Here is a 19,099-nt window from a genome sequence, read left to right as displayed (position 1 = left end):
GAGCCCTTTAAGAGGGAACCATTTTGGAAAAAGCTTTAGAACCACGAGAACCCACGCAGCCAGAGACCCTTGAAGATGAAGAAGGAAAACACCCCTGGGGGAGCTTCATGAAACAAGAAGCCCGGAGATAAAGCAGACATTTCCGTGTTTGCCATGTGCCTTTCCAGTTGAGAGAGAAACCCTGAACGTCATTGACCTTCTTAAACCAAGGTATCTTTCCCTGGAGGCCTCATTTCTAGAGCCTTGCTTTAATTTGAACATTTTCATGGCCTTGGAACATATAAACTTTGTAACTTAATAAATTTCCCTTTTTAAAAGCCATTCCATTTCTGGTATATCGCATTCTGGCAGCTTGCAAACTAGAACACCACCCTACTATTGACCTTGCAATAGTGACATACATTTGTTCTAGTGCATAGAAGAACATTCTTATATTTCTACTATTAACCACATTTGTCGTCCTCAACAGAGTTCACTATATTATGCGCTCCCATATTTCATTCACTAGTTTTCCTTTTAGTGACATACATGACCCAAAACTTCCCCTTTCAATTAAAAATCACATGCATGATTCAGCACTGTTAATTATACTGACAATAATATGCTACAATCACCCCACCCATTTCTAAAAAAATAAACTTTATTAAAAATTCTGCACAAACTATCAGCTCCCCATGCTCTACCCTCATTCTATCTTCTTGTAAACTATGTTCTAGATAGTAACTTCATGCATTTGCTCATTATATTTAGTTCCTATTAGTGAGATCATACTATATTTGTTTGCTTGTGTCTGGCTTATTTCATTCAACATATTGTCCTTAAGGTTCATCCATGTTGTCACGTGCATCAGGACGTGATTTTTTTTTTTTACAACTGAATAAGAATCCATTATATTTATATACCACATTTTGTTTATCCATTCATCAGTTGATGAAGACTTGGGTGATTTCTATTTTTTGGCTGTTAACATATGTGTGCAAGTGTCTGTTTATGTCCCTTGTTTCAGTTCTTCTGAGTGTATACTAATAGCAGACTGCAGGATCATATGGAAGTTCTTTATTTAGCTTCCTAAAGAACTGCTACACTGTCCTACACAACAACTGTACCATTTTACATTCCCACCAGCAATGAAAAAGTGTTCCTATTTTTCCATGTTCTCTCCAAAAGTTTTAGTTTCCTCTTTATTTAATAGAGACCATTCTAGTAAGTGTGAAATGATACCTCATTGTGGTTTGATTTGCATTTTCCTGATAGCTACTGATGTTGAGTATCTTTTCATGTTCTTTTTAGCTGTTTGTATTTTTATTTTGGAAACATGTCTATTCAAGAATTTTGCACATTTTTTTTTATTGGGTTGTTTTGTCTTTTTACTGTTTGAATTGTGGGGTTTCTTTTATATTCTGGATAGTAAATCGTTATGAGACCTGTGGTTTCCAAGATATTTTCTCCCATTGAGTAGGCTGCCTTTCTACCTTTTTGACAAAGTTCTTTGAAGCATAATTCTTCAATTTTGATGAGGTCCCATTTATCTATTACTTTCAATGCTTGTGTTTTGGGTGTAAAATCTTAAGAAATCACCACCTACCACAAGATCTTTAAGATGCTTCCCTATGTTTTCTTAAGGAGTTTTATGGTCCTGGCTATTACATTTGGGTTTTTGATCCATTTGAGTTAATTTTTGTATAAGGTAAGAAATTGGTGTCCTCTTTCATTCTTTTGCACATGGATATCCAGTTTTCCCAGCACCATTTACTGAAGAGATTTTTGTCCCAGTTGAGTAGATTGACAGCCTTGTTAAAGATCAATTGCCTTTAAATAAATGCCTGAGTCTATTTCTGAACTCCCAGTTCAGTTCTGTTGATCAATACGTCTACCTTTATACCAGTACCATGCTGTTTTGACCACTATAGATTTGTAATATGCTTTAAATTCAGGAAGTTTGAGTTCTCCAACTTTGTTTTTCTTTTTCAAGATGTTTTTGGCTATATCACAGCCTCTTACCCTTCCAAATAAATTTGACACTTGGTTTTTCCATTTCCTCAGAGTAGGCCATAGGAATTTTGATTGAAATAGCATGAATTGACATCTTAACAATATTTAACAACCCATGAACATAGAGTGTCCTTCCATTTCTTTAGGTCTTCTTTGCTTTCTTTTAGCATGAAAATACATTTGCATGTATTTTCTGAATGCAGGTCCATTTCATCCTTGGTTAAATTTATTCCTAGATATACGATTCTTTTAGATGCTATTGTAAAGGAAATTTTCCTTAATTTCCTCTTAAAATGGCTCATTACTAGTGTCTAGAAACACTACTGATTCTTGCATGTTGATCTTGTATCCTGCCACTTTGCTAAACTTGTTTATTAGTTCTAGTAGCTTTGATATAGCTGTTCAGGACTTTCTAAATATAGGATCATGATATCTGCAAATAGTGAAAGTTTTACTCCTTCCTTTCTAATTTGAATGCCTTTTATTTCTTTTTCTTGTCAAATTACTCCAGCTAGAACTTCCTCTACAATGTTGAATAACAGTGCAGACAGTAGGCATCCTTGTCTTATTCCAGATCTTAGAGGAAAAGCTTCCAGTCTTTCACCATTGAGTATCATGTTAGCTGTGGATTTTGCATATATGCTCTTTATCATGTTTTGGAAGTCCCTTCTATTCCTATCCTTCAAAGTGTTTTAATTAGAATGGATACTGGAGTTTGTCAAATGCCTTTTCTTTGTCGATTGATTTGATCACGTGGCTTTTCTGCTTCAATTATTAATATGGTATATTACATTAATTGATTTTCTTCTGTTGAATCACCTTGCATACCTGGAATAAAACCTGCTTAGTCATGGGTTATAATTCTTTTAATGTGCTGTTGAATTCAATTTGAAAATATTTTGTTAAGAATTTTGCATTTATATTTATTAGATTGTTCTATAATTTTCTTTTCTTGTAGTATCTTTATCTGGCTTTAGTATTAAGGTGACTTGGGCTTCATAGAATGACTTAGTGTCCCCTCTTCAATTTCTTGGGGGGATTTCAACAGGATTGGATTAATTCTTCTTGTAACAATTGGTAAAGCATGCCTGTGTAACTATCTGGTTGGATTTTTTTTGAGAGGTTTTTGATGACTGATTCAATCTCTGTGATTGGTTTGTTGAGGTCTTCTCTATCTCTAGAGTCAGTGCAGATTGTTCATGTGTTTTTAGGAAATTGTCCATTTCATCTACGTTATCTAATTTGTTGGTGGACAGTTGTTCATAGTATTCTCTTATAGTCCTTTTTATTTCTGTGGGGTCAGTAGTAATGTCCCTCTTTTCATTTCTGATTTAGTTCTTTGCTTCCTCTTGCTTTTTTTTTTTTCTTTTTCAGTTTAGCTGAAGGTTTGTCAATTTTATTGATCTTTCAAAGAAAAAAACTTGGTTTTAATCAGTCTCTTTATTGCAATCTATCATCTATTTCATTTCTCTTTGCTCTAATCTTTGTTATTTTCTTCCGTCTGCTAGATTTGGATTTAGCTTGTTCCTTGTCTCAATCCTTCCTTTGTGATAATATCTTATTTGATATCTTTATTTTTTACTGTAAACATTTACAACTACACATTTCCCTCTCAGCACTGCTTTAGCTACATTCCTTGAGATGGTATGGTACATTTAATCTTCAATTTTCTGAAGATATTGCCTAATGTCCCTTGTGATTTCTTCTTTGACTCATTGCTTGTTTAACAGTGTGTTGTTTAATTTCCACATATTTGTGAATTTCTGACTTCTCCCTCTCTCATTTACTTTCACCTTCATTTCGTTGTGGTTGTGCTGTAACATATAATCTATTCTGGAGAATAATCCATGTGCACTAGAGAAGATTGTGTATTTTGCCACTTTTCGGTGAAGTGTTTATGTGTCCATTAGGTCTGTTCGGTTTATAGTATTGTTCAAATCTTGTATTTCCTTGATGACCTTCTATCTAAATCTTCTGTCCATTATTAAACTGGCACATTGAAGTCTCCTACTATTAATGTAGACCCATCTATTTCTTCCTTCAAATCTGTCAATATATGCATCATGTAGTTTGGGAGTTTGCCATTTGGTGCATACATGTTTATAACTGTTAGGATTTCTTGTTTTATTGACCATATTATTGGAATATAGTGACCTTCTATGTCACTTGCAACAGTTTCTGACTTAAAGTCTAATTTATCTCCTATTTGTATAAATAACACAGTTTTTTTGGGTGATATTTTCATGGTACAAATTTTCTTATCCTTTAGCATTCAACTTACTTGTATCTTTGAATTTAAGGTGCATCTCTTGTAAACAGTATACATTTGGGTAATGCTCTATAAAAACCTTTATCAGAGACAATGTGGGTTTAAAGAACCATCATGCACAAAATACAGTATTCCTGAATACTATTATTAACACTTTGTATTGTTATAGTATATTTGTTACAATTGATGAACACAATTTTTATAATTGTACTATAAATTGTATTTCATGGATTAATTTAGGGTCTGCTGCTTGTGTTGTGCAAACCCATAAATTTTTTTTAATTTTTTTATTATTTTACCATGTATGTAACATAACATTTCCCCTTTTAACCACATTCAGATATATATTTCAGTGCTGTTGGTTACTGAACAGTCTCCTGTTACTAAACCACCATCCATTATCAAAATTTAAACATTAAATTTTAAGCCTTAACTGCCTATTCACTATCCTTCACCTCTGATATCCCCTGGTAACCAAATTCTAGATCTGACTCTCTATCTTTGCTTATTCTAGTTATCTCATGGCAGTGAGATTGTACAATATTTGTCCTTTTGTCTAGCTTATTTCATTCAAGATGATGCCTTTTTTTTTTCTTCCTCATGCAAAGATATTTTTAATTTGTATGTTTAATCACTATCATTGTACACTCTAGGCATTCCTAGATTATACCATCTCAGTCTTTATCTCTTATCTTTCCTTCTGGTTTCATATGTGCCCCTAGCCCTCCTCCCTCTATCATTCTCACATTCAGCTTAAAGTGTACTTACATTATTGTGCTACAATCAGGTAGTATTGTGCTATCTATTTCTGAATTTTTACAATCAGTCCTGTTGTGTAATCTATATCCCTTAAGCTCCAATCACCCAATCTCTACCCTACTTCTAACACCTGATAACCTGTGTTCTTAAATGAAATTCTCCAAATTCAATCATTAATGTTAGTTTATATCAGTGAGACCATACAGTATTTGTCCTTTTGTTTCTGGCTAATCTCACTCAGCATAATGTCTTCAAGGTCCATCCACATTGTTACATGCTTCATGACTTTGTTCTGTCTTACAGCTGCATAATATTTCATCTCATGTACATACCACAGCTTGTTTAACCACTCATCTTCAAGATGATGTCTTAAAGTTTCATCTATATTGGGTGTATCAGAAATTCATTCCTTTTGATGTCTGAATAATACTCCATTGGATGTTTATACCACATTTGGCTTATCCATCCATCAGTTAACAGAGACCTGGGTGGCTTTCTTCTTTTAACAACGTTGAATAATACTACTATGTACATTGGTGTGCACATATCTGTTCAAGTCTCTGCTTTCATTTCTTTTGGGTTTATAGCTAATAGTGGGATTTGGGGTCATATGATGATTCTGTACTTAACTTTCAGAAGAACTGCCAAATGTCTTCCACAGCAGCTGCCCCACTTTACATTCCCACTAGAAATGAATGAGTGTCCCTATTTTCCCACATCCTTACCAATACATTTTCTACTTCTTTCTACTTCTTTAATAGTAGCCATTCTGGTGGGTGTGAAATGGTTTCTTATTGTGCTTTGGATTTGCATTTCCTTAATGGCTAATGACGTTGACAATATTTTCAATTGCTTTTTGGCCATTTGTATGTCTCCTTTGGAGAAATGTCTATTCAACTCTTTTGCCCATTTGTTAATTGGATTGTTTGTTTTTTTGTTTTTAAATTGAAGAATTTCTTTATATATTATTGATGTTAAATCTTTCAGATATGTAATTGCCAAGTATTTTCTCCCATTGTGGAGGTTGTTGTTTATTCTTTCATGATAAATTTCTTTGAGGAACAAAAGTTTTTAATTTTCATCAGGTCCCACTTAGCTATTTCTTCCTTTGTTACTTCTACTTTGGGCATAAAGAATAAGATACAATTGCCTACCACAAGATCCTGAATATGCTTCCCTATGTTTTCATCTAGGAGTTCAATAGTTCTGGCTCTCATATTTAGGCCTTTAATCCATTCTGGGTTGATTTTTGTATGATGTAGGGTTCATCCTTTCTTTTGCAAATGGAGATGCAGTTTTCCCAGCACCATTTGCTGAAAGAACATTCTTTTGTAGTTAAGTAATCTTTGTCCCCTTGTCAAAATCAGTTGGCAGCAGAGGGTTGATCTCTGAGCTCTAAATTCAATTTTATTGGTCTATATGTCTATCCTTGTGCCAATAACATACTGTTTTGGTTCATGTTGCTTTGTAATAAGTCTTAAGATCAGGAAGTATGAGTTCATCAGGTATGACTGATGGAATCAATGTCCCATGGTTAACTCAATCTCCATACCCCTCCCCTCTTAAAGATCAGGATAACCTGAGATAGCACAAAGCCCCAACCCTCTAATCATGTGGCTGTTTTTTCTGGGTGGCCAGCTCCCCACCTGAAAACTATAAGCGTAGCTGGTCCCACCCTGTCATTTCAGGTGTAGTCCTAGTCCACCATGAATAGCAAAAGATAATCCTATCATGGGAAATTCTAATGATGTAGTGGTTACCTTCCCAGGATCCTGGACAAATGCCAGACCTCTTTTTGGAGGCCAGATTCCTTACTATGCATTGGGCCACACGAAGGGTTGTCGTTAGAGGATATACGAGGATATGAGAAGGCAATCTTAGATTTAAAAAGAAAATCAAGCAAATGAAAAACAAGGCAATTTTAATTGTCAAAGATAGCACTATAGAGGAGAAGATATCTCCTTGTAGGGCACCATTTGGTTCAGCAGTAAACAATATTTACCTCATCCTAATAAGGTAAACATTGAATATTGAATTCACAATCAATATTGATTTAGTTATATTGACAGAATGGAGGGAGGAACATTTTCAAGAAATGGAGACTGGGCAAGAGCTGTAAGTGAGATGAATCCTAATCTACCATACCAGTAAATTATAGATAATGCTAAAATGGATGAATGTAGAGTTAGTAATATATGCATGTCATTTGGAAGTATGAAGCTAAACATACTTTTTTCCATAACAGCTGGAAAAAAAGCTTAAAATAGAAAGTGGTTGGTTTTTTTGAAATTTAAAGAAAAAAAATGCATTGAAGATCTGTAAAACAATTCCTAAAAGATTGACTTTTCTAGAAAACTGTAGCTACTTAATGCATTATGTCTATCATGTTAAAATGTGCATTAGACACAAATACAAAAATCATGAGACAAGCCACCATTCTTCAACACTCTGAGCAAAGGTAAAATGCCTAAGGAACAACATGGATGACTTGTGAAGGATGCACTCTTTACTTTAAGCACCATTAAAAAGAAAAAAAAGATCACAAATAGATGAGTGTGTTCAGTTATGTACACTGACTTGAACCTTTGGTATTAATCAGAGCATTTTGTCATACAGCATTAACACATATTATAAAAGTGTGTAGGGTCAAAGAAATAGAACCACCAGCATTCAAAAGCAGCTTTGTCAATTAGGCCATAAAACACTTTACACCATGTCTGTCTGTTGTCCATTACTGAATACATTGGTAGCAGTTTTGAAATGAAAAAAAAAAAAAGAACAGAAAAAAAGGAGCATAACCCCTTTTATTTTCTGTTTGAAATTAAACAGAAAACAAACATACATCAATTCTGTTATACATTAACATTTCCAGTGTACATCATTTGTACAAGAGAAGGACTAGGAACAAAAATGTAGTAACAGTGATTCAAACATAAGGGAGTATCAGCAGTTTCACACAGCTTTCCAGTTGTACTCAGGAGGATCCACTTCATAATCACTGGCACTAAGCAAAGTCACAGAATTCTTGGCCAGATACTTTTAGGAAATCATGAAGGTAGTTCAGTAATAAAGCAAGGCCCTTCTCATCCAAAGGTATATAGGCCAACATTGCTCCACTTCATACAAATAATACAGTAGGTGTGGCACTCCATACACCTGGGACAGGGTGCAACAGGGTGATCTGCAAGGATTTCAGCACACTGTTATCTCTCAAATTTGTAGAGTAGCTGAGTGCTCAACATTACACTGAAGTATTCTTTTAACCCTGCTACAACTTCATTAAAAGCATATTCCTTATCATCTGTGTTTCCTGGAGATTTCTTATAATTTGCATAATCCTCTAGAATGGAATTCACATTCTTCTTGGCAGGAAGATAAAAGAGCTGTTTTTGCCTGGTAATTAAGTCCCAATCATCAACAAGCTATGGTTTTAGTTCTTCATGAATCTTTACTTTCATTTCAACTCTTCCATGAATGTTTCCTCGTTTTCAACAGTTAGGATCTACTAGGGCCCTTTTCTTCTGAGGATGCTGCGGTGTCTCTCTGGTACTGCCACCATCTCCGTTTCCAGGTGTTTTCTGTTTGTGCTTTTTTGTTTCCACTTCAACATTTTTCTGCTGCAAACCAGATGTCTTCTTTCCTGGGGCAGCCCCTCTCATCTTCTCCTCTACATAATTGCTTCTGATTGGCTTTTTGAAGTTCTTACTCTTTCTGCAGATTGGTGTCCGTGTATTTGAGTACTCTGTTTTCTGGAACCCATTCATCCCAGTTGTTATTTCAACCACTGTAATGTATAAAATATTTCACTTGTTTGTCTTTTATGGACTTTTTTTTTTTCCTTCATGGACAAACAAAAAAAGGCCCATGAAAGCAGGCACTTACTTGCCCTCCTGCAATTTAGGCTTCAGGTCCTGCTTCGGCATCCTTTATTAGTGATTTGCCGACTACTCCTTCTCCCACCACCCTTGACTACCACCCCCTACTCTTTACCCTACCCAACTCAGCATCAAATGCGCTGTCAGCACTGCCAACTCTATATCCTGGGCCTGATTTGGCAGTGCCGGCAGATACCATAGCACTGCGACCCCCGCAGCCTCTGCTCCAGCCTATCAAAGTGGTTGCTTTCAGAAAGGAGTCACATATGAGTTAACCATGGGATATTGATTCCACCAGTCATACCTATGTAACGGAACTCTGTATAAACTTTGAACACTTGAAGCTCTAGTGAATTGATTGAGTGAAGAGTGAAGGCATTCCATGTTCTAAATATTGTTGTCAATTCTACTCATTTACAGATCCAATGCAATCCCAATCAAAATTCCAACAGCTTCTTTGTAGAAATGGAAAAGCCAATCATTAAACTGATGTGCAAGGGTAAGAAGTCCCAAATAGACAAATCAATCTTGAAAAAAAAGAACAAAGCTGCAGGACTCACATTTCCCAATCTTAAGACTTATTACAAAGTCACATGATTCAAAACAGCTTGGTGCAGACACAAGGACAGGCGTATAGACCAATAGAACCGAGTTGAGAGTTAGGAAGTAAACCATCACATCTATGGCCAATTAATTTTTTCCAAGGAAACAAAGAGTACTCAATTAACACAGACTAGTCTCTTCAACAGATGGTGCTAGGAAAGCTGGATTTCTATGTGCAAAAGAATGAAGGCAGACCCCTACATCACACCATATACTAAAATAAACTAGAAATGAATCAAAGTCTTAAATACAAAAGGGACAAATATTATATCATCTCACTGATATGAAATAATTAGAATAAGCAAACTCATAGAGTCAAAATCTAGAATTTATTTTACCAGGGGATGGGATGAGGGCAGGAAATAGGGATTTGGGGGTTAAAATGTTTAGAGTTTCTATTTGGGATGATGGAAAATTTTGGTAATGGATTGTAGTGCTGGTAGCACAACATTGTAAATATAATTAAGAACACTGAATTACATATTTGAATTGTGGTTAAAAGAGGAAATTTTAGATTGTATATGCATTACTAGAATAAAAAAGAAAAAGAGTTCACAGAACTGCACAACAGAAACAATGAACCCTAAGTTAAACCATAGACCTTAGTTAATAGGACAATTATAAAAATGTGCTTTCCTCAGTTTAACAATGTATCACACTAATTCAAAGAGTTAATAATAGGGTGCTATATAGGAATCTATATTGTTTTTCTATAAACCCATAGCTACTCTAATAAAAAAGGAAGAAATGCTGCTGCATTCATTTCTACCTTCCCAGAATCAAAGTGAACAAACAAATGTAACACTCAAAGTTCTACCCATTGAGAAACTTCCTCTGCCCTCTGTTCTTTGGAATAGAATGCATATTCCTATACTAACTTTGTGACACAGTACACTCCCTAATCCCCTTGTCAACTTGACATTCACACATGCCACTTTTAGGCATACTTAACTTTTAAATAAAATCAATAACAATATCATGCTTTTGCCTAACATGATTCAGCTATCCTTCCTACAATGAAAAACATGATTAAAAAGTCAATATTCTATTTTTGGATAATGTTCATTTGTCTTCCAGCTGAGTCATATTTTCCATTCATTTATGTTAGATATTAACTAAATGGGAGAAAGGGAAACGGAAAAATAATTTATATCAAATTAAGGAAGAAATACTTGTTACTGTGGTCCTTGTTTCTGAAATTAGTCATTTTCATCCTCTCCTACCCATTTAACATTGCCATTACTCTCACTGGTTGTGTTTCCTTACCTGATGGAATGATGCAAACCTTTATTCCTGAAGTGTCTATGTAATTAACATTCCTGACTTTATTGAATTGGATTATTCCATTAACTTTCATAATAGGATATAGGAGCACTAAAAGAATCCCCAGACCATCTACTGTGTTCCAAAAATACTTCTCCTTAAACCCATAATGTAGCAGCCACTTAATTTCTCCTTATTAGTATTAATCACCTAGCTAGTACACTAATTTATTTTTTTATTTTTTTATTTTTTTTTTGCCTGTTGGTTCCCTGGCAGGAGGAACCCAAAAAGCCATTTTAAACAAAGTGATTTGCAGTTTAAAGGAACCAATGTTATGTCCTCTGATGAAGCATTCTTCCCTTAGAAACTAAGACTTCTAGACTGGTAGAACCCAAAGCTGTCAGGACAGGAAGCAAATTTTCAATAGTGAAAACTTAAGTGCAATTGTGAAAGGAGCCACTCCCATTTCTAGCTCTGGATTTTGACACGCATGAATTTTATTTTATCACTGAATCATAGCATATACCACAGCCTAGAGGACATTACCTCAGCCCCAACAAAGTGTTGCTACTCAGTTGGCACCATTCCTGAGTCATTCTTGGCTTCCAGTTTTATCCCAGAGATATAGATAGCTGGAAAGAGTGTCATACTCTTACAACAAGAAAAAAAAAAGGTAGAAAAATTGATGGCTTCTTAAACCCACCAGAGAACCAAGGTTATAAGACAATCTGGAATCTGGTGGGTGACAGAGAAGGATAATATCTGAGCATTTTCTTATCTTGAGCAGATGCTTCCAGTTGCCTTATTAACCAGTCAGGAGATTCAACTAGAAATATTAAACAAACATCTAAAGGTTGGTTATGGGCTAGAATGAGAGTAGGCGCTCCTGAAAGGCAAATACATATAGGATTTTCACACTTTTGTGGGCTTTTCCTCCAGTAAACCAACCAAGCACTTATGAGAAAAATTCAGAAAGAAACCTGAGAAAATTTCCCACACAGTATTGGTTGAGAGAGGGGGATAGCAACTACTGTGATACTCTTCTCAGACCCATCTCTCCTATATCCCTTATGGCACAAAAGCCTTAATCTGCAGTGGAAAAATCAACAAAAACTATAAGAAAAAATGAGAGCTCTGCTGCTGGAAGAGCAGGAATATGTGCTTGGTCTAGTGCTACATCTGCAGGAGAGACTGAGCACTTATGAAGCCCATACCATAAGATCCAAATTCACAGTGGCTGCTGAAGCCTGTAACATAATCTGAACAACATAGAATGTCCCCCTCCCTTACTGCCCAGCTCCATGCAAAAAAATTTATTTAAAAAACAAAAGTGGAATTCAGCTGGGAGAGATGCAAGAGACAGATTCCCCAATGGGGAGCAATGTAAAGGAGGTCCCAAATGTTTGAAATAAAAAACATAATAACAGACAATTAATAATTAATACCTTTAATGGGCTCAATATGAGTTCAACACAGGTAAGGAAAGAATCAGTGAACTTGAAGATAGGTCAATAGAAATTGCCCAAACTAAAGTGCAATGAGAAAAAAAAAGGACAAGAAAGAAAGAGCAGAACATTGAGGAGTTGTGAGATAATACCAAATGATATAATTTACACCTAATTAGAACCCCAGGGAACATTGCTATAGTGAGTTGAAGCTGTATGTACTCCCAGAAAAAAACATGTTCTTTAATCTATTCTGTGGGTGTGAACCTGGAAGTAGGACCTTTTGATGAGGATACTTCAGTTAAGATGGGCTCCAGCCCAATCACAATGGGTCTTAATCCTATTACTGGAGTCTTTTATAAGTGAAATGAAATTGAGACAGAGAAAACCACAGAGAGCAAGAAGTTGAAATTCAATGGAAACTGGAAGAGAAGGGAGAAACCAGGAAATGCTGCTATATGTCTTACCATGTAGCAGAGGAGCCAAGCATCGCTGGCAGCCAGCCCCAGAATGCTGGTCTTCAGGAAGAAAGCATCACCTTGATTATTTATGAGCAAATAAATTCCCATTGTTTAACCTGACCCACTGCTTAATATTTGGTTGTGGAGCCTAGAAAACTAAAACAATGGCAGAAGAAATATTTGAAGACATTTTTCAAGAATTATCAACAGATAGTAAGTCACAGATCCAAAAATCTTGGAGAACATCAAGCAGAATGAACACCAAAACACTAACACCTAGGCATAGCATATTCACCTGGCTGCAAACCAAAGACAAACAGGAAGTCTTGAAGACAGACAAAGAATAAAACACATTACCTACAGAGGGACAAGGATTAGAGTTACACTAGACATCTCATTAGAAACCATACAAGCAAAAAGACAATAGAGTAATATCTTTCAAGTACTGAATGAAAAATAATAATGATTAACCCAGAATTCTATATCCAGGAAAAGAAGAATGCTCAAAAGTGAAAGAGGGGAGGCAGGCCATAGTGACTCAGTGGCAGAGTTCTTGCCTACCATGCCAGAACCGGATTCAATTCCTGGTGCCTGCCCATGCAAAAAAAAAAAAAAGAAAGAAAGAAAGAAAGAAGGGACAGGAGGGTAACTGAGGTGGCAATTCAGGAATTCAGCTGACCTGGGAGAGCTTTTGGCACCAAATTCGGCAGCCCTGGTTGCAGGGGCCGACGAACTGAGATGCAGAAAGCTGGAGCCTGGCACAGAGCAATGGAGCCAGCAGGAGTGCACGGACAGGAACACAGGACTAGGAAGTAAGCTAGCCCACATTTCTTGGGCATGCTACTCTCACCAGCACAGCTCTTGACTGGCAACTCAACCCACTCCCCATGCACCTGAACCCCATTATCCCCTCCCATTCCCCATGTTCCAGGCATCCCCACCCCACCAGCCTCCAGTGCACATACCTGCCCCCCATTCCACCCCAGGTGCAGACCAACCCGCCTCTCCTGCACCACTCCTGAACACTACCTCTGCCTCCTTGTTCTCTGCAGGCTATTGCCAGCACATACAGGTTGTGTACATACATTAGGAAACTAATGTCCATACCTAGGCTACCCACACCCCATAGTGTCGCACAGCCTCACCCTGCCCTCCCTGAGCTCAGCACATACCTTTACGGCACTCCCAGGCCCACACATGTGCACAGGCCACCAATCATCATTCAGCTCTGGGAACTGCACTTTACAGCAGTCCTAGAACCACACATGTGCACAGCCCTCAGCCTCACTTCCCAGCTCTGAGAAAGTGCCAACCTGCGCAGCCAGGTCACCTCTGCCCCTGAATCATGAAGGTATAATGCTGACCTGCTGCTGCAGCTCTATGCACGTGCACAAAAGGGCCCTGTGTCTTAGACCAGTGCACACAAGTTTATACCCCCCAGACCGGTGCACCTGCACAGCTACATCCTCCCTGGCCACTGGATGTCCACGTTCACAAGCATACTGATGCACAAGCACACATCAGTATGTGTGTTTGTGCCCTGAAACAAATCACCATACTGAGTGCTCCACCTCATGCCTGCTCCCTGCTGTATAACCATCCTGCAAACACAAGGCTTTAGACTACTGAAAGAAATCAACTCCCAAAGTAAATGAATCAAGATATGTACATGTATGAAGACAGTAAAACATCACTGAGCATATCACAATGTAGACAGATATAGCCCTGCCTCATGACCAAATTAAAACACCAGAGGAAATGCAAATGTTGGAACAACAAATCAAACATGTTCATACAACTCTACTTAATAAAATATGTGGGATAGCAAATGATGTAAAGGAGATCAAGAAGACAGTAGAAGAGCACAAAGAGGAATCTGAAAGAATAAATAGAAAGATAGCAGAAATCACAGAGATTAAAGACTCTGTTGACCAAATAAAAAACATACTAGAGGGGAGCCAAGATGGCAGCTTAGTGAGGTGTGAGATTTAGTTTGTCCTCCAGAGCAGCTAATAAATAGCCAGAAACAGTACAGAACAACTGTTGGGGCCACATCAGTGACCAGATACACAGCATACCCCAGTCTGGACCAGCTGGACCAACTGTGAGCCCCCCAGAACCGTGAGTTCCCCAAGCCGTGGTGGCTAGTGGCCAGCACCCCTCCCCCACAGGCCACTTCCCAGAGGAGAAAGAAAAGAGACTTTACTAGCAGCAGGGCCTGAGCACAACCAAACACCAATTGTGGAATTAATTAACAAATTCTGAATACTAAAAATAGGCCCCCAGCTCAGCTGAACCTTGAGTAAAAGCAGAGGTTGCTGGGTTTGCCCCAGTGCAGAGGGGACAGGGCTGACAGAAAAAGAAAAAATAAATGGTTTCATTTTTTTATCTGAAAACATCTGGGCCCTGCAGGAAAGGAGGGGGCACATAGGACCTGGAGATACACAAAACAATGTACCAACTTAAGCTCTTGATCGGCAAACCTGAGGAACGAGGTCCTGCTCTGAAAAGGATTTTTCTTTTTCTCTTTTGTGGCTGTGTTTCTATGGATTGATTACTCTTGGATACAGCTGCAAGGCTTCTCAGGCTCCATTGCCCTAGGCATAGGCAGAAACAGGCTTGTTTGAGAGCTTGTCTAGAGACTGTGCCTGCCCCAGGAGAGGGGTGGGGCCCAGCTAAGGTGGAATCCCTCCCTCAAGGAATTCAGACCACAGGATCTGGAAAAGGGAAACAATTAAAGCCAGCCTACAACCGCTTCTCTGTCTTCACCATGCCTACAGCAGAGAGAGTCTGCTGAAGTTAAAGGTACCACATCACCTTATGTTGGTGGGACCTGCAGGCAGAAAAGTGCCACGTGCTGGGCAGGGGAGGAAAAATACAGAGTCCAAAGACTAAATAGGAAAACCTCCTGAGAGGAGGCCAGTTTGGTTGGGGAAAATCTGACTGGGGTCTATAATACCTAAGTAGACCCTCCTAAGAGGTGGGGGAAAGGCACCATACAGGCAGGAAAAGAAAAAAAAAAAACAAGGACTGAAAAATTCTGATCTGTTGAACAAAACCTAAACTAGAGGACTAGAATAAGCTGAACTAAATGTCAAAGAACAGATAGACAACAAAGTCATCCAGTAAGAAAATCCAATGGGGGGAAAAAAAACAAGTGAAAACAATCTCCAGAATAAATGAATTAAGGTAATTAAATGCCCAGACGCGAGCAAAAAATAACAAATCACACTAGGAAAATTGAAGCTATGGCTCAGTCAAAGGAACACATCAACAATTCAAATGAGATACAGAAGTTGAAACAATTAATTCAGAATGTTCAAACAGACATGGAAAACTTCATCAAAAATCAAATCAATGAAATGAGGGAGGATATAAAGAAGGCAAGGAATGAACAAATAGAAGAAATCAAAAGTCTGAAAAAACAAGTCACAGAACTTACAGAGCCTACAGGGCAGATTTCAAGAGACAGAAGATAGGATTAGTGAACTGGAGGACAGAACATCTGAATCTGGCAAGCAAAATAAAATATAGGGAAAAGAATTGGAAAATATGAGCAGGGACTCAGGGAATTGAATGACAACAAGAAGTGCACGAATATACATATTATGGGTGTCCCAGAAGGAGAAGAGAAGGGAAAGGGAGGAGAAAATGAATGGAGGAAATTATCACTGAAAATTTCCCTTCTCTTATGAGAGACTTAAAATTACAGATCCAAGAAGTGCAGCGTACCCCAAAGAGAATAGATCCAAATAGACGTACTCCAGACACTTACTAATCAGAATGTCTAATCAGACTAATCAGAATCTCTTTTAAAAAAGAGAAAGAGAGAGTCTTGAAATCAGCAAGAGAAAAACAATCCATCGCATACAATGGAAGCCCAATAAGACTATGCATAGATTTCTCAGCAGAAACCATGGAGTCAGGAACACAGTGGGATGATATAATTAAGAATACTAAAAGAGAAAAACTGCCAACCAAGAATTCTATATCTAGCAAAACCATCCTTCAAAAATGAGAGGGAAATTAAAACATTTGCAGGTAAAAATTCACTGAGAGAATTTGTGACTAAGAGACTGGCTCTGCAAGAAATACTAAAGGGAGCACTACAGGCAGATAAGAAAAGACAGGAGAGACAGGTGTTGAGATAGAATAGAAATGAAGATTATCAGTAAAGGTACAAAGAAGAAATATGAGATATGACATATAAAATCCAACAGGTAAAATGGTAGAAGAAAGTACTGCCCATACAGTAATAATGCAAAATGTTAACAGATTAAACTCCCCAATCAAAAGACATAGACTGATAGAATGGATTAAAAAACAGGCCCATCTATATGCTGTCTACAAGAAATGCATCTTAGACCCAAGGATAAACATAGGTTAAAAGTGAAAGGTTGGGAAAAGATATTCCATGCAAATAACAATCAGAAAAGAGCAGGAGTAGTTATACTAATATCCAACAAATTAGACTTCAAAAGTAAAACAGTTAAAAGAGACAAAGAAGGATACTATGTATTAATAAAAGGAACAATTCAATAAGAAGTAACAATCATAAATATTTATGCACCGAGCCAGAATGCTCCAAAATACATGAGGCAAACACTGAAAAGAGAAATAGACACACCTACCATAAGCGTTGGATACTTCAATTCCCCACTCTCATCAATGGACAGAACATCTAGACAGAGGATCAATAAAGACACAATTTGAATAATACAATAAATGAACTAGACTTAACAGATATTTATAGAACATTACATCCCACAACAGCAGGATACACCTTTTTCTCAAGTGCTCATGGGTCATTCTCAAGGATAGACGATATGCTGGGTCACAAAGCAAGTCTCAATAAATTTAAAAACATTGAAATCATGCAAAACACTTTCTCAGATCTTAAAGGAATGAAGCTGGAAATCAATAATAGGCAGACTGCCAGAAAATTCACAAATATATGGAGGCTCAACAACACACTTATAAACAACCAGTGGGTCAAGGAAGAAATTACAGGAGAAATCAGTAAGTATCTCCAGGCAAATGAAAATGAAAACACTACATAACAAAACTTATGGGATGCAGCAAAGGCAGTGCTAAGAGGGAAATTTATTGCCCAAAATGCCTATTTCAAAAAAGAGGTAAGAGCAAAAATTGAGGAATTAACTGTCCACTTGGAAGAAGTAGAGAAAGAACAGCAAACTAACCCCAAAGCAAGCCAAAGGAAAGAAATAATGAAGATAAGAGCAAAATAAATGAAATTGAGAACATGAAAACAATTGAGAAAATCAACAAAACCAGAAGTTGGTTCTATGAAAAAATCAATAAGATCGATGGACCATTAGTGAGGTTGACAAAAAGAAGAGGATGCAAATAAATAAAATCAGAAATGGAAGAGGAGACCTAACCACTGACCCCACTGAAATAAAGGAAGTAATGAGAGGATACTATGAACAACTTTATGCTAGTAAACATGACAATGTAGATGAAATGGACAACTTCCTCGTAAGGCATGAACAGCCAACACTGACTTGAGAAGAAATAGACAACCTCAACACACCAATCACAAGTAAAGAAATTGAATCAGTCATTAAGAAGATCCCCAAAAATAAAACTCCAGGACCAGATGGCTTCATGTGTGAATTCTACCAAACATTCAAGAAAGAATTAGTACCAATCCTGCTTAAGCTCTTCAAAAAAATTGAAGAGGATGGAAAGCTAACTAACTGATTCTACAAAGCCAACATCACCCTCATACCAAAGCCAGACAAAGATATTACAAGAAAAGAAAACTAGAGGCCAATCTCTCTAACAAATATACATGCAAAAATCCTCAACAAAATTTTTGCAAATTGAATCCAGCAGCACATTAAAAAAATTATACACCATGAACAAGTAGGACTCATCCCAGGTATGCAAGGATGGTTCAACATCAGAAAATCAATTAATGTAATACACTATATCAACAAATCTATGCAAAAAACCACATGATCATCTCAATGGATGTAGAAAAGGCATTTGACAAAATTCAACATCCTTTCCTCTTGACAACAAAACAGGAATAGAAAGGTCTTCCTCAACATAATAAAGGGAATATATGAAAAGCCCACAGCTAACATCATCCTTAATGGGGAAAAAGTGAAAACTTTCCCCCTAAGATCAGGAACAAGACAAGGATGTTCACTATCACCACTGTTATTCAACATTGTGTTGGAAGTTCTAGCCAGAGCAATTAGACAAGAAAAAGAATACTAAAGGCATTGAAATTAGAAAGGAAGAAGTAAAACTCTCACTGTTTGCAGATGATATGATACCATATGTCAAAAACCCCAAAAAATCCACAGCAAAACTGCTAGAGCTAATAAACGAGTACAGCAAAGTGGCAGGTTACAAGATCAACACTCAAAAATCTGTAGTGTTTCTATACACTAGTAATGA

The 19,099-nt window shown here is 37.2% G+C and overlaps 1 protein-coding gene and 1 pseudogene across 14 annotated transcripts in view; one reads left to right on the top strand and one right to left on the bottom strand.

Moving 5' to 3' along the window:
- The window catches only part of GRIN2B (glutamate ionotropic receptor NMDA type subunit 2B), an 849,505-nt gene that overhangs the window by 10,194 nt on the left and 820,212 nt on the right, over positions 1 to 19,099 (top strand). The window lies entirely within an intron of this gene.
- On the bottom strand, positions 7,973 to 8,780 carry LOC143689804 (mortality factor 4-like protein 1 pseudogene; annotated as a pseudogene).

The sequence above is a fragment of the Tamandua tetradactyla genome, chromosome 7 (genome assembly GCF_023851605.1).
Source record: "Tamandua tetradactyla isolate mTamTet1 chromosome 7, mTamTet1.pri, whole genome shotgun sequence".
NCBI classification, from domain to species: Eukaryota; Metazoa; Chordata; class Mammalia; order Pilosa; family Myrmecophagidae; genus Tamandua; species Tamandua tetradactyla.
The sequence above is the reverse complement of the archived record's forward strand: the minus strand, read 5'-3'. Positions and strand labels throughout refer to the sequence as shown.